Raw genomic sequence first — 13,578 nt, 5'->3', positions numbered from 1 at the left:
GATAGCTGGAAGGGATAGTAGAATAATATAGAGGGGTTTTTAAGGGTGAAGAAAGATTTGGGAGTACTTGTAGGTAATAGAGAAGGAGAGAGAGAAGTGGAGGGAGGATGGGAGGAAAGGAGTAATATTATTATTAGTATTAATATATTATTTCTTTGTCAAGAAAAGGTCCACCTTTTCTTCAGAGACTAGATTAATGGAGAACATTGGGGGCTATGAGATAAGAGAGCTTAGACTTTTTTCCCCTGATACTAAAATTTGAAGAGAGGTTCTTCTCTGAGCTAGGGTGGGGTAGGGTGGGGTGGGAGGTTAAGTAACTTGGCTAAGGTCAATGAGGTAATGAGGACCAGAAGTGAGATTTGAATCTACGTCATCTGAATGATTGATTCGAAGCTTTTTCCACACACCTCCCAGATTGCTTTGGACCTCCTTGGTACCCACCCTTAGCCCCTGGGCTCTCTCAGCTACTGGAAAGTCTAGGGGCTGTATTGTAAAGGAAGAAACTAGTACTGTAATAATGCATGTCTAAGGGTTTGTAGATAATATTTAATTACACACATTATTTTGATTTACCTCTCATTCAGAAGTCTTTAGTCTCCCTTGGAGTACTCATTCATTTCCTTTGGTGGAGTAGTACATTCTTTCTATTATAATTTGCCCAAAGTGTTTACTAGTACTATTTAATTACAGAAAAAGTACTTTGAATTACTCATTCTTATTCAGCGTACTTTAATATTCATTTGCTCCAATGGGAGGGGGCTAGACTATTATAATGATCCACAGTTAACTTTTTCTTTTGTTGTTGTTAAATCTTTTCAATCTGACATTCCGGTGTTCAACTCTTCCTGACTGTATTTGGGGTTCTCTGGGTACTGATACTGGAGTGGTTTGCCATTTCCTTCTCCAGCTCACTTTACAGATGGGCAAACTGAGGCAAACAAGGTTTAGTGACTTGTTTAGGGTCACACAGCTTATACATGTCTGAGATTGGATTTGAACTCAGGAAGATGAGTCTTCCTGACTTCAGGCCCATCATGTTATACATTAAGGCACCACCTAACTTCCTAAAACTCACTACTTTATGTTCGAATGCCAGAACTGAGGCAATGGGAACTGTTCCATTGTGACTTTAAATCAATGAACAAACATTTATTAAGCACCTTTTTCATGCTAGGCACTTAGCTAGGTGTTGGGAGTATAAATACAAAGTATGAAATATTTCTCTTTGTCTGAAAATTACAAATAACAGTAGAGGAAATAGTTAAATCAGAAAAGCTAGAGTTAGGGTAAGGTACACCTTATATATAGGTGGATATAGAAATTAGCCCTAGGGGGGTGGCTAGGTGGCACAGTGAATAGAGCACTGGCCCTGGAGTCAGGAGGACCTGAGTTCAAATTTGGCCTCAGACACTTAACAATTACTAGCTGTGTGACCTTGGGCAAGTCACTTAACCCCAATTGCCCTTTCCCCTCTAAAAAGAAAAAAAAAGTCTTTTACTTGGGGTTCAAATTATGTATTTCAGAGTACAGAATAGAAGAAGCATCTATCTGTTAATTACTTCCATGCCGTAGTAACTTTTTATGGCCATGTTCTTTTTGTTGTTTGTTCATTATTCCAGCCTCTTTCTTGACTTTACTTAATGTTAAAGTTAGGCTGTGGTCCTGGGGTAGAAGGGGCACTGTCCCAAACTTCACATTTATTTTTGCAGCTATTTTCAAAGCTAGTTCTGGGGGTAAGTTTTCAGTTCTTCCCAGGTGGTATGATTGAAGGAGAGGTGTATTTACTATTCTCCTGACCTGTGCTCTATTCTGTGAGCAACTGGAAGTACTCTTTTCCACCCTGTAACTGTGACCAGGGTCCCTGCTTCCTTGCAGCCATAAACTCTGGTGGGCTAGTGCTTCTCCTTGCCCTATGACTAGGACCAAGGACAGTGAACAGGATCACATATGGGTAATGCAGCAAAGTCCTACATCCAGTGCCATCACAGGGATACTTGTAATCTCCTTTTGACCAGTTGTCCAGCCTCCTTATTATCTGTGAGCTGATAGCTCCAGTAGCCACTGCTGCTGATTAAGTTGTACCCAATGCATGCTGCTGGCTTGCTAGGGCATTAGCTACTCCGGACTCTGCTCCACTCTCACTCCTTAAAATAGATCTTTCCTATTGACCACTAAGTTGTCTTGGACTGGAAAATTGTTTCACCCTGTCCTTTTGTGGGTTCTGCTGCTTCAGAATTCACTTTGAGGCATTATTTTAAAGTTGTTTGGAAGGGAATTTGGGCAAAGCTGAGAGAGATCTTGCCACCTAGTTGCCCCATTTTCTCTTTTCTTATAGCACAACAGTATTCCATTACATTCATATACCTCAACTTGTTTAGCCATTCCCCAATTGATGTGCATCCTTTAATTTCCAATTCTTTGTCACCACAAAAAGAACTGCTATAAATATTTTTGTACATATGGCTCCTTTTCCCATTTGTATGATCTCTTTGGGATATAGCCATAGAAGTTAACCAAAGTCTTTAAAAAGGGAACTATGTATAGGTTCCCTAAATTTCATGACATGTATAGTTTCTGTAATTCTTCCTTGTAATGGCTTCTGTACCATTTAGAGCCAGGGTGTTTTAACATTTGGGAATATTGAAGAGGAAAAGAATCTGAAATCAGGATGAAACAGTAGAATTTTTTTATTACTTTTACATATTTTTGGGAAAACTTCTTGGACTTCAACTACAGCTCTATTCTAATGCTTCATTGTGATGTGAAGATGACCCAGGATTCTTGAAGGCTGTGTGTCAGCATACCATAAGCTTTGACAGTCCTACCAAGCCTTAAAGACTTTGAATATGGCCTTTTTCATGTATTTAAATCTGTTCTCTTCTAGCTTAACTAAACTCATAGTGGCTTATTGGGGAGTTTGAGGTTTTTCAGCAACAGCAACTTTCAAAGATCATTTGGTGAAGAGCAGAGGGCATCATTCTCTGTACTGGTGGAAGGAATACCACATTGCCAAAATCTGTGGCTCCTTGAAGTGTCCTTATAAGAGCTTTCTCATACCTTGGAGTTTTAAAAATATGCCTCTGAGGAGTTAAAATTAAATCTTAGATTTTGTCTTAGTAATTTACAGCACTAATCTATTCATTTAATTGTTCTTTAGCATTAATAACTAAATCCTCACATTTATTTGGTAATTTGAGATTTCAGAAGCACTTTCACAACAGTGCTGTAAGATTGATAGTATGAGTATTATTATTCCCCTTTGATTGAGGACACAGACTTAGAGCTGAACCTAGGAGTTCTGAGTCTGTGACTGATATCATTCTTACTATACCAATATGCCTCTGGAGTGGTGTAGTAGAAAGAAGTGAGAAGAGTGAGTAATGAAGCTTTACCACAAATCAGCAACATGATCTAGAATGCAAAAACAAAACCTCATCTCTCTGTATATCAGTTTCCTTTTTTGTAAAGTCAGGAGTTTGGACTAAATGATTTCTATCCTTTCCAGATGTCAAATTATGTGATTTAAATGGTTCAAAAAAAGCAACTTTGAGTCACTGTCTCACAGCCATCAAACTGGAAAAATAATTAAAAGCAATTACAACTCAGTGTTGGAGGTAGTCCCATAGAACGTTTTAGATCGCATTTTATTAATATGCGGTAGAAGTTACCAAAATAATTGTACTTTTTGAGCCAGTTATTCCATTGTTGAGTATTGTGCCCTGAAAGTGTTATAAAAAACACAAAAAAAACTGTTCTCATAGCATTATTAAAATTAATTGCAGGGGTGGCTAAGTGGCGCAGTAAATAGAGCACTGGCACTGGATTCAGGAGGACCTGAGTTCAAATGTGACCTCAGACACTTAACATCTACTAGCCTTGTGACCATGGGTAAATCACTTAACCCCAATTGCCCTACTTTCTCCTCCTCCAAAAAGCATAAATAAACAAACAAAGAAATAATGGCAAAAAATCTCAAGAAACAAATATCCAACAATAAGGGAATAGTTAAATAAATTGTGGTACATAAATGCAGGAATTTGGTTAAGTCTCACAATGATAAGGATTACAAAGAAATCTAGAAAGACCATTATGAAAGAAAGAATGCAAAATAAAAAAAGCTAAAGTAAAAATGAATGGGCAAAAAATTGTGATTTGTGGGGCCTTAGTGAGAATGACTGAAAAATTTCTATTTTCTGCATTGAGATTAATTTACATGTAAATAAGTTACTAAACAAATTTAATTAGTTGTATTGTTTAATATTGTCTTTATCAAGTCAGTTGATTTAAAAAGTTAGAAAACCCTTTAAAAAAAAAGAAAGAAAAGGAGCAGTTAAAGAGAGTAGAGAACCTGGAAAATATGGTTCCTATAATCATCTTTAGTTCTGCAAAGAAGACCTTTTTTTTCCATTAGTCACTGAAACACAGACAAGAATTAATCAAGAGTTGTCTACAAAGAAAAATCAACTTGTTTAACATGATTGTACATGTACAACCATTATCAGATTGCTTGCTGTCTGGAGAGGGGGGAAGGAAGGTGGGGGAGGGGAGAAAAATTTGGAATGTTGAAAAAATGTTGAAAACTATCTTTATGTGTAACTGGAAAAAATACTATTAAATGAAAAAAATAAGTAAAATGGGTTTTCAGAAAAAATCAACTTGGATTGTTTATTTTTTTAAATCTTATTTTAAATGTCTTGTGTTTTGAAATCGCATTCACATTTAAATATATTTCACTTCTGTGCCCTACCAAGAGAGCCATCGATTGTAACAAAAATTTTTTAAAAGAGATAAAAAAAGCAATTCAATGCAACTAACCTTTACATCATACATGTAATAGTCTACGTGAAGTCTTCCATTTATGTACTGAAGGGAGGGAGGTACATTTTCTCAGTTCTTCTGTGGGAGCAAACTTGGTTATCATAGACTTTGATTTCATTTTTTGTTTTTTTCCATTTACAACATTGTAGTCATTTTATATGTTGTGGTCCTGGTTCTGCTTCTTTCTTTTTTTTTTGCTTTTTGGAGGAGGGAAGGTAGGGCAATTGGGGTTAAGTGACTTGCCCAAGGTCACACAGCTAGTTTTTTTTTTGTTAAGTGTCTGAGGCAGAATTTGAACTCAAGTCCTCCTGACTCCAGGGCTGGTGCTCTATTCACTACACCACCTAGCCACCCAGTTCTGCTTATTTCACTCTGCATCATTTCCTATAAGTCTTCTTATACCTCTCTGAATTCTTCCTATTCATTGTACATTATTTTAAAAAGAGTCATGTTTGTGGTGGAGCCAAGATTGTAGAGTAAAAGCAAGAACTTGGCTGAGCTCCCACTCCCACCACCTTGAATACCTGTAAAATACGACTCTAAACAAATTTTGGAGCTACAAAACCCACAAAGTGACAGAGAAAAACAAATCTCCTGCTGACGGCAGCCCGGCAGCCAGACAGGAAGGGTCTCTCGCACTGAGCTGGGATCTGAGGTCAGTCCTGTGTGAGCTGCCCAGGCCCAGACCTGGGGTGGCCCCAAAGAGTGGCACAAACTGGACAGAGCAGGCTTCAGGAGAGTGAATCATAGGCAGTTGTGGCAGTTTCCAGACTTCTTAACCCATAAATGCCAAAAAGAAACTAAAAAGTCAGTAGGGAACTCTGTTGGAACTGGGTGGAGAAGAGCACAGTCCAGGCCCTGCCCTCAGGGAGAGAAGTGGTAGAGACTCAGCTTGGCTGCCTCCTGAGCTCCTGGCCTGCAGATCTTCAAGGGACCAAGTGACCATTCAGAGGGTAATTGCTCTTGTTTTGACCTGCTTAGATCTGGGTTGCAGTCTTGGGTGATGGTTCTGGAGTGTGTGGCCAGTGTGCCAGAGCTAATGGTGGCTGTAGGGAGGGCTCCCTCCTCAGACCTCTGACAACTGTGAAAACCCCAGCAATTTGGGACACAGCTCTCTCCACTCTGGAAACAGAGTTCTACCATGGCAAAGAGCTCAAAAGTCAAGTAATTGGTTAGCAAGATGAGAAAGCAGAGGAAGCACAATCAGACCATAGAATCCTTTTTTGGGGACAAAAAGGATTAAAACGTGGAACCAGAAGTCAAAACTCCTGCATCAAAAGCTTCCAAGAAAAATATGAATTGGTTACAGGCCATGGAGGAGCTCAAGAACCATTTTGAAGATCAACTAAGAGAAGTAGAGGAAAAATTGGGAACAGAAATGAGAATGATGGAAGAAAATCATGAAAAGCAAGTCAACAGCCTGCTAAAGGAGACCCCCCAAAATACTGAAGAAAATAACACCTTAAAAAAATAGGCTAACTCAAATGGCAAAAGAGTCCCAAAAAGCCAGTGAGGAGAAAAATGCCTTAAAAAGCAGATTTGCCCAGATAGAAAAGGAATTTCAAAGACTCACTGAAGAAAAAAATTCCTTCAAAATTAGATTGGAGCAAATGGAAGCTAATGACTTTATGGGAAATCAAGATACTATAAAACAGATCCCAACAAATGAAAATATAGAAGGCAATGTGAAATATCTCATTGGAAAAACCACTGACGTGGAAAATATATCCAGGAGAGAGAATTTAAAAATTATTGGACTACCTGAAAGCCATGGTCAGAAAAAGAGCCTAGACATCATCTTTCAAGAAATTCTCAAGGAAAATTGCCCTGATATTCTAGAACCAGAGGGCCAAATAGAACTTGAAAGAATTTACCAATCATCTCTTGAAAAAGATCCCCAAAAGAAAACTTCTAGGAATATTATAGCCAAATTCCAGAGTTTCCAGGTCATGGAGAAAATATTGCAACCTGTCAGGAAGAAACAATTTGATTATAATGGAAATGCAATCAGGATAACACAGGAACTAGCAGCTTCTACACTAAGGGATTGAAGGGCTTGGAATATGATATTCTGGATGTCAAAGGAGCTAGGATAAAAACCAAGAATCACCTACCCAGCAAAACTGAGTATAAAATTCCAGGGGGAAAATATGGACATTCAATGAAATAGAGGACTTTCAAGTATTCTTGTTGAAAAACCAGAACTGAGTAGAAAATTTCACTTTTAGATGCAAAAATCAAGAGAAGCATGAGCAGGTCAACAGGAAAAAGAAATCATAAGGAACTTAACAAAGTTCCAAAGAACTTTTTTTTCCCAAAGAACTATTTACATTCCTATATGGAAAATTGTAACTTATGAGACTTTTCTCAGTATGAAGATAGTTGAAGGGAATATGTATGTATAGGAGGGTATATGTGTATATAAATACATATGTGAATGTGTGTGTACATGTACACATAGACAGAGGGCACAGAATGAGTTGAATATTAAGGGATGATATCTAAAAAATAAAATTAAGGGGTGAGAGAGGAATATAATGGGAGGAGAAAGGGAGAGATAGAATAGGGTAAATTATCTCATATAAAAGAGGCAAGAGAAAACTGTTACAATGGAGAGGAAGAGCAGAAAGGTTAAAGGGACTGGGTCAACCTTACACTCATTGAATTTGGCTTAAAGAGGGAATAGCATACTCACTCAACTGGGTATCTTACCTTCAGGAAAGTAGGAGGGAAGGGGATAAGAAAGGGGTTGACAGAAGGGCGGACAGATTGGGGAAGAGGGTAGTTAGAAGCAAATACTTTTGAAAAAGGACAGGGTCAAAGGAGAAAATAGAATAAGTGGGGGGTGGAATAGGATGGAGGGAAACACAGTTAATCTTTCACAGTATAACTAATATGGAAATGTTTTGCCTAACTACGTATGTACAACCTATATTAAATTGCTTCTCTTCCCAGTGGGGGTAGGTGAGGAGGGAAGAAGGGAAAGAATCTAGAAATCAAAGTTTTAAAATCAAATGTTAAAAAAAAAATTTGTTTTTTTACATGCAACTGGGAAATAAGTTATACAGGCCCTGGGGTTTAGAAATCCATCTTGCCCTACTAGAAAGTTAGAGGGGGATATAGGGGAGGAAATAAGAGAGAACCGATTGGGGGAAGGGGTATTCAGTAGGCTCGCTATGTGGGAGTAGGGGATAGGGGAAAGACAGGGAGAAAATTTGTAATTCAAAATCTAGTGGAAATGAATGTTGAAAACTAAAAATAAACAAATGATTTTCAAAATAAGAGTCATGTTCAATTTTTTTGGATAGGAATAGGAAACAAACTCTTCAAGAAATATGACAAAAATAACACAATCTAGGGGCAACCAGGCAGCACAATGAGTAAGAGTACTGGCCCCAGTGTCGGGATGACCTGGGGATCGAATCCGGGCTCAGATACTTAGCACCACACCCAGAAATAACTGGCTGTGTAACCTTGAGCAAGTTACTTAACCCCAATTGCTTAAAAAAAAAATAACACAATCTAGTTGGGAAGAGAGGATGTAATGTCATAAATAACATGATGAAGTGCCAAGAGCACTGAATTCAGAGTCAGAAGATGCAGGTTCAAGTCTTGCCTCTCACTTGCTTATCTATCCAACCTTGGACAAGCCATTTATCTCTCTGGGCCTCTGTGAGCCATACATTTGGACTAAATAACTTATAAATTCCTTTCCAGATCCAAATCTGTAGTCTGAATACAAGGTGGTTGTTATTGTTCAGCTGTTTCAGTTGTGTCCAACTCTTTGTGACTCCAGGTTTTCTTGGCAAAGATGCTGGAGTAGTTTGCCATTTCCTTCTCCAGCTTATTTTACAGATGTGGAAACTGAGGCAAACAGGGTTAAGTGACTTGCCCAGGGTAACATAGCTAGGAAGTTTCTGAGGTCAGATTTGAACTCAGGTCTTCCTGACTCTAAGCCTGTCACTCTATCCACTGCCATCTAACCAGTTGCCTCCTAATACAAGGTAATACGTATTAAATGACAAATTATTTTGAACCTCCAGGAAGCCTGTAGGCCTGAAAACCCAACTATCCCCTTTAGTAATTATGAAGTTTGTGACTTCTAATATATCTACTATCTACGTTTGGAAAAGCGAGAATGGAAAACAGCTTTAGGCATCACCCCATACATTTGTGTACATGAGATCATAGCTTTAGAGCTGGAAGCTAGAGGTCATCCAGTAGGGTAATTTCTAAAATCAATGCCATGGCCCCCTGAGAGGCTATGGAATTACTCCAGAAGGCTTCGTAGGATTCCAAGTAATGTGTGGATGCACCAGTTGGAAGGTGGGAAGATGAACTGAATATATTTTCTGCAATAGCTAATCTACCTATTATCCCTTTTTTCTTTCTTTTGCTTTTTGGAGGCGGGAATGTAGGGCAATTGGGGTTAAGTGACTTGTCCAAGGTCACATGGCTAGTTTTTTAGTTAAGTGTCTGAGGCTAGATTTGAACTCAGATCCTCCTGACTCCAGGGCCAATGCTCTATTCACGGTGCCACTTAGCTGTCCCCACCTGTTATCCTTTAATAGTCTTCTACTCTGACTGTCTCTTGTTGATGCTCCCAACCTCCTTCTCTGTTCTGGATCCTTATAGTCCTCAAAGACTAAAATACTTAGGTATTCATGGTACATATCATTGAGGAAAAAATTACGCCATTTTTAACATATCTACCCAACTGTCCCCAACATCATTTTGTGACAGAAGGGTCTGCTTTGGCAATGACTGATGAGTAAGAACTCTTCTCTCTCCCATTTTATCTTGGGTTGGACATTATGAATTATGCAGTAGTAATATAGATATAGATATATGCATGTGTGTATGTGTATATGTATATTGTGTATATATGTATATATGAGTATATCTATAAATAGATATACATATATTGGGGGTATGTGCTGCCCAAAATAGCATTTTGTTGAAAGGAGTGTGCAATCAAAAAACTCCTAGAGACCATTTCCTTGTATAGAAGAGGAAACTGAGGCCCATGGAGATGAAGTGATTTACCTGAGCTCATGCAGGAGGAGGAGATATTACTATAGGTTCCTGAAACCTTAGTCCCATATGAAGAAGAAACTAGGATTATCCTTCAATTTTTGGGTTCCATGAAGAAATAGGTATTAGCCATACAGTTAAAGTTCCTGTGGGTTTTAAGGACTCTTTCATGGGCTTGTGCCTGCCCTTAGCTTTGTGCCTGACAGATGAGGAATTGGAGGATTCCTTACTTTTTTCTTTGATGTCCTTAGCTCTTTGGCTTACAAACACTGTTTATCTGATGCATCGAAAATGGAAGCCTTGACCTCTGTGTAAAATGTTTGTCTTTTCTAAGTTACAAATTCAGACACATAGTTTGACGGTGGATATTTTGGAAACATTTTCTTCATGAAAAAATGAAACATAATATTTCTGGAAGATTTAGGATACATGACTATTGTACCTATAAGAGAAGTTTTCCTTAAGATGAAAATAAATAAATGAAAAATAATTTGGTTATTTTGTAAGCATTATAAGTTGCAGTAATTGGAACATCTGGCTGATCTGAGCAGTCCTAGCTGTTAACTTATCCAATGATTTCAACTTTGCTTTTCTTGAAAGGGAAGAAAAAGAAGAAGAAAAGCAATACTGGGGCCTCTCCGGCTTGAAATTAAATTGCTATCCTTAGTTTGCCCTTGTAGTGTTCAGCGGCAGTGACTTATCGATCAGAATTAGGAAGTTAATAAGGTTTGGGCTAATTAATCAGATGGGTAGGGACTGGAACTGCCCTGCAAGGCTTAATCAAGTCATCAAACTCTCAAGCCATGAAGAAGGTAATTAAAGGAAAAGGATGCCTGTTATATAGTAACAGGAGTCTAGGAGAGGACAAGAAAAAGATAGAGAACCTCCATTTTCTTTTGTACACTTTTCTGATATAAATCAGAACAAAATGACCAAAGTACAGTGTTTGGTTTCCTATTGGAGAATTAAGTTGAATGAATTTATAAATCACATCCCTGGGTAATTTCCTTGCCCCAGACTCTTTATCGATGAACCTGTGCTTATTTATAATAGATTTATTCTTCCCATGGCTTTTGGAGGACCAAGTCCTTTAACATAAACAATAGAAGTCCTATGACTGTTTCAGAAGTTTTGATTTATAATCAACAAACATTGTTATAATCAGCTGACAGTTACCTATTGAGGTCTTTCTCAGTGTAAGGCATGGTGTTTGAGGCTATGCAGTGGGCCAGCTTCATCTTATAAAATGCTGAAAAGTTGTTCCTTAAGGTAATGAAATAACTGGTGTCTGGTGTACAGCTGAACGTCTGCTTTCTGAGGACTAATGGTTCTAAGATGTCTCCCTGATGATATTATGATAATACCAATAAATGGGAAGAAGAAGGGGCAGCTAGGTAGCTCAGTGGATAGAGTACCAGGCCTAGAGTCAGGAAGACTCATCTTCCTGAGTTCAAATCTAGTCTCAGATACTTATTAACTATATGACCTTAAGCAAGTCACTTAACCCTATTTGCCTCAGTTTCCTCATCTGTAAACTGATCTGGAGAAGGAAATGGCAAACCACTCCAGTTTCTTGGCCAAGAAAACTCCAAACAGTGTCATGAACAGTCGGGCACAACTGAAAGTGACTGAACAACAACAAAAATAGAAAGATATGTTTGCTTATTTGTCTAACCTCTTCATGTTTTTCTTCTGTTTTCTCCACTCTGTTGGGGAGAGGCAATAATTGAATAGGAAGACAATTGGATTCCCTGAACAGGCTGGACTGCTGTACAGTTGGGTCTAACCATGGGAAAATGGGACTTATAGTCATTTGTTCTATTTGGTGTAACTGTGGATTTTATTTTATTTATTTTTACATTTAATTTTTTCTCAATTACATGTGAACCAAAAAATTTTACTATTCTTAAAAATTTTTTTTTGAGTTTTAAATTCTCTCCCTCCTCTCCCCCTCTTTGAGGAGGCAAACGATTTGACATAGATTATACATGTGTAGTCATGCAAACATTTCCATATTAGCCATATTGCAAAAGAAAACTCAGCCCAAAAAACCCCAAGAATAATAAAGTTTTTTAAAAAGTATGTTTCAATCTATATTCAGATGCTATCAGTTCTTTTTCTGGAGTGAGATAGCATTTTTCATCATAAGTCCTTTGGAATTGTCTTGGATCGTTGTATTGCTGAAAACAGTGAAGTTATTCACAGTTGATTCACAGTACTTAACAGTGTTATTGCATACAATGTTCTCCTCCTTCTGCTCACTTCACTCTGCATCTCACTTAATAGTATTCCATGACTATCATATGCTACAACTTGTTTAGCCATTCTCTAATTGATGGGCATCCCCTCAACTTCCAATTCTTTGCCATTACAAAAAGAGCTGTTATAGATACTTTGTTCATATGGAAATATTTCCTTTTTTTTTTGAGTTCTTTGTAGTGATATTCCTGGGTCAAAGGGTATACACAGTTTGTAGCCCTTTGGGCATAGTTCAAGTTGTTCTCCAGAATGATTGGATCAGTTCACAACTCTCATAAGTGGCCCAATTTTCCCTACATTACCTCCAACATTTATCACTTTCCTTTTCTTTGTCATATTAATGAATCTGATAGGTATTTTGTCATATTAACCAATCTGATAAGAATGATGTGGTACCTCAGAGTTGTTTTGATTTGTATTTCTCTAATCAATAGTGATTTAGAGCATTTTTTTCATGTGATTATAGATAACTTTGATTTCTTTGTCTAAAAACTGCCTATTCATATCCTTTGACCATTTGTCAACTGGGGGAATGATTCATATTCTTGTAAGTATGACTCAATTCTCTATATATTTGAGAAATGAGCCCTTTATCAGAGAAACTTGCTGTTAAATTATTTTCAACTGTAGGTTTTTAAAAATTATGCTGTGGCACACTGACTCTAGCAAGTTATATCAATAATTTGATGTCAGTCACAGTGCCATCCTATTCTTTTTATCTCAGGACTGGCCTAGGAATGTACAGAGAGGCTCAACACAAGAAGGTTAGCCAGTAAGTGATAACTCCTTTGGCCATGGAACCTGTAGAAACCTGTTGCTGTTTATTTTGTTTATTGGTGTTTCAGTCATGAATGATTCTTTGTGACCCCATTTGGGGTTTTCTTGGCAAAATACTGGGGTGGTTTATCATTTTCTTTCTCCAGCTCATTTTACAGATGAGGAAACTGAGGCAAACAGGGCTAAGTGACTTGCCCATGGTCACAAAGTTAGTGTCTGAGGCCAGATTTGAACTCACAAAGATGACATATGCATAATTCCTTAAAGCTGTTCAACTACCCCATACAGTCAGTCTGGTCCTCACCAAATTTCTGTCTTCCCCAGTCATAACCCTTTGTACTTGATGTGGATCTAATTAATAATTTCAATCAAAATGAAGTAATTGGATTAGATGGTTTTACACAAGCAATTTATGAAGTTACATGATTCATATACCTATAGTAGGGATTCTTAATTTGGGACCCATGAACTTAAAAAAAAAATTTGATAACAGTATTTTAACATGATCAATTTCCTTTGTAATCCTATGTACTTTATTTTATGCCATTACAAAAATTCTAAGAAGGCATCCCATTGGCTTTACTGGTGCATGACAAAAAAAAAAGGTTAAACACCTTTGAAAGGTTTTGGAGGAATATCAGGGCATATGGGAAAGGCATTCATTCTAGGCTTATAAGAATCTTTGAGGCT

This window comes from Petaurus breviceps, unplaced genomic scaffold (assembly GCF_028583685.1).
Source record: "Petaurus breviceps papuanus isolate PSGF00001 unplaced genomic scaffold, PetGlider_PUasm1.0 38, whole genome shotgun sequence".
Lineage (NCBI taxonomy): Eukaryota > Metazoa > Chordata > Mammalia > Diprotodontia > Petauridae > Petaurus > Petaurus breviceps.
The sequence above is the reverse complement of the archived record's forward strand: the minus strand, read 5'-3'. Positions refer to the sequence as shown.